This window comes from Pelobates fuscus, chromosome 10, assembly GCF_036172605.1.
Source record: "Pelobates fuscus isolate aPelFus1 chromosome 10, aPelFus1.pri, whole genome shotgun sequence".
Taxonomy (NCBI): domain Eukaryota; kingdom Metazoa; phylum Chordata; class Amphibia; order Anura; family Pelobatidae; genus Pelobates; species Pelobates fuscus.
Window position 1 is genome coordinate 147227470 of NC_086326.1, and position 3310 is coordinate 147230779.

The following is a 3310-nucleotide window of genomic DNA, read 5'->3' on the forward strand; positions in this document are numbered from 1 at the left end:
GTCCCGTATGGGTATATAGATATTTGTCTATGCCACTTGCATGTTATTTATGGAACTACATTGATTGTTTTCTTCAGTGATACATTTCTATATGTTACAAGCCTGTGAGGCTTTACTTGTGCAAGATCTGCATTTATCTTGACATAATGGTTACGCAGATAAGAGCTTGCTTTAAACAGTGGACTACTTCTAGAAGATTAATATTATTCTGATGCAATATTTACGTTACAATGTACCTGTATTATGTAACGGACTATTTATGTTATATTACTGTACACAATATTACTATATTAATTGACATGATATATGAAATGTTTATTTGTCCATTTGCGATCGATCAATAGCACTGGGTGTCTTTTTAAATAAACTGATTGAATTTTTCACATCACTTTGGTGATTTGGTCTGTTTTTTTGTGTATTTTGGTTTATTAGTTGGTGATGGTGGTAAGTGTATAAACACTGGTGCCACTATAGATAGATATACAGAAGTTCTTTTAAAATTATTATATGTCTATATATTATTTTCTAGTGCTCATATTGGACGACCGATCTGTGAGCAGTAGTTATATGGATATTTTTATTTGTGTATATAGCCATCAATTAGGACGGAGTGATAAGTTGGCTTTGCCCCTTTTTTACTATTACAGCAATAGATCACTCATAATGAGAGTGCGGCTTAATAGTGAGCATATTGGGTATGCGCGGGCTGAAGGTCACGCAAGGTTTCTTTAGTGCCAATGAGCAAGATGGCGATATCATACGCCATATAGGGCGCATGTGCGGTAATAATCAACACATAAATAACATTAGCCTTTACCTAGTCGCTTTGTTCTATATACACACACAATATTAGTACGTTTAATAATTGTATATATATATATATATTGTGTTTTTTTTGCATATTCACTTGGGATATTGTACCAGTACCTGAGGTGATGATGTCACTTCCGGGAGTGGTGACAATTTTGTGCTGATGGACATCAGCTGTATGAGGGCTTTATAAGCAGACACATGTGATCATGGATACAGGTCCCCTTTATAAGGGAACCAGTTGGTCACGAAACGTTGGGGGAGTTGGTGACTTGTGTTTCTGTCTTGGTGCTCGAAAGATTTTTACTACAGTACTTTTGCATTACTGTCTATTTCTGTTACCTTTGTCTATTATTGTATTCTGTTTGGTATTGTAATGCTTCTACTGATTAAAGTCTTATTGTACTCAACGATTGAAGTTGTTATAGTGTGCATTCTATATTATATATGGCGGCTTATGTCTTATCAAATCATATTATTTTACAGGTTATCAATTCGGAGCATCATTTGCATTTCAGACCTCGCACCCATTTGTCAGATATTCAACGGGATATTGACTTTCTGTCTGAAAGTGTTTACACTAATAGGTGAATTAGGATATAGAGAAGGTGCGATGCCACACCCATCAGAAATATTGTAACATCATTATTATACTAAAACAGGTCATCTTTTAAGTTGAGCCGGCCCTACCTCGTACTCATAGAAGTCGCCATGACTTTTCCGGTTCTCAACCCTTTATACTCTATTATTTCCCCTATATAAGTTGGTTTGTCAACTTGGCCCTCGCTATATTAATCACTTATCTACGTTCATCACTACGTTCATCTGTCTCCGGGCTATCCAATTATTTTCAGGCAACAGGGGCTTATACATGTGACAGGTTCCCAATTCACTTACCGTATATACTCCAGTATAAGCCGACCCGAATATAAGCCGAGGCCCCTAATTTTACCCCCAAAAACTGGGAAAACTTATTGACTCGAGTATAAGACTAGGGTGAGAAATGCAGTAGCTACTGGTAAATCTCTAAATAAAATTAGATCCTAAAAAAATTATATTAATTGAATATGTATTTACAGTGTGTGTGTATGAGTGCAGTGTGTGTATGAATGCAGTGTGTGTGTGTATGAGTGCAGTGTGTGTGTGTATGAGTGTGATGCAGAGCCTTGGTGGGGGGTGGGCATTTTTAATATTTTTTTTATTATTATTATTTTAATTTTGTTTTTGTTATATTATTATTTATTTATTTTTATTATAAATTTTTATTTTTTTTGTCCCCCCTCCCTGCTTGATACATGGCAGGGAGGGGGGCTCTCCTTCTCTGGTGGTCCAGTGGCATTGGCAGTTCAGTGGGGGGAGGGGGATTGGCAGAGAGCACTTACCTCTCCTGCAGCTGTCAGCTCCCTTCTCCTCCGCGCCGGTCCGTGCAGCTCTTCTGTCAGCTCATACTGTAAGTCTCGCGAGAGCCGCACTATGACCCCGCGGCTCTCGCGAGACTTACACTGGGAGCTGACAGAGGTGCTGAACGGACCGCCGTGGAGGAGGAGAGAGCTGACAGGAGCTGCAGGAGAGGTAAGTAACCGCACACAGCCCCCAGTCTGTATTATGGCAATGTGAATTGCCATAATACAGACAGTGACTCAAGTATAAGCCGAGTTGGGGTTTTTCAGCACAAAAAATGTGCTGAAAAACTCTGCTTATACTCGAGTATATACGGTTATAAAATAAAGCTTTTCTCCAGCGATTAAACTCCCTCTGCGCTGCTCATCTCTCTGCTTCGTCATCGAGGAGGCATGGCCTTCTCCAGCAATGACCCAGTAAATATTTCTAATAGAGGAGTATTGGAGACGCAATGCGCATGCACACAGAGTTACGTACACGCATTTATTTCTTCATAGGAAGTTCAAATAGTGATAAAAGTTCACAATTAACTTTATTCCTGAATATGTGAAACCACACAATAGTAGTAAGTGATTAATTGAGTATCTAATAGCTATGTTTAACTAGGATGGCAGACCCACTAATTGTATTTGTAATTGGATCACCAGTTGTTTACACTTGGTGTTGTGATTTTTTTTTCAATTGTTTTATTTGGATGTGATTATATAAATATGAACTACTCACACTTGTTATTTAGACTTGACAAAGGCACATAAGAGTGCTGAGACACGGTCTGTTTTGGGCTTTCAATAAAGACTGCCTTATGAGAAAACCACGGGTGGGTCCAGACATTGTGTACGTTGTTCGTATTCAGTGTCCCATTGCTGTTGTGTTATTTGTTTTGAGCCCTTTGACTTTCTACACCTCTCTGGTTGTCCTTTCAGCCGTTTTTCCCAACTTTTTTTTTTTTTTTAAACTTTATTTTCTGCCTTGTCTTATCACTTCTACTTTGTGTCCGCGCTTTTGGTAATTGCCATTCCGACATTATTTTCTGCCTACCTGGGCTGTCTAGCAGGACAGGTAGAACCATTTTTGTCTATTTTTTCCAATGTGAACACGT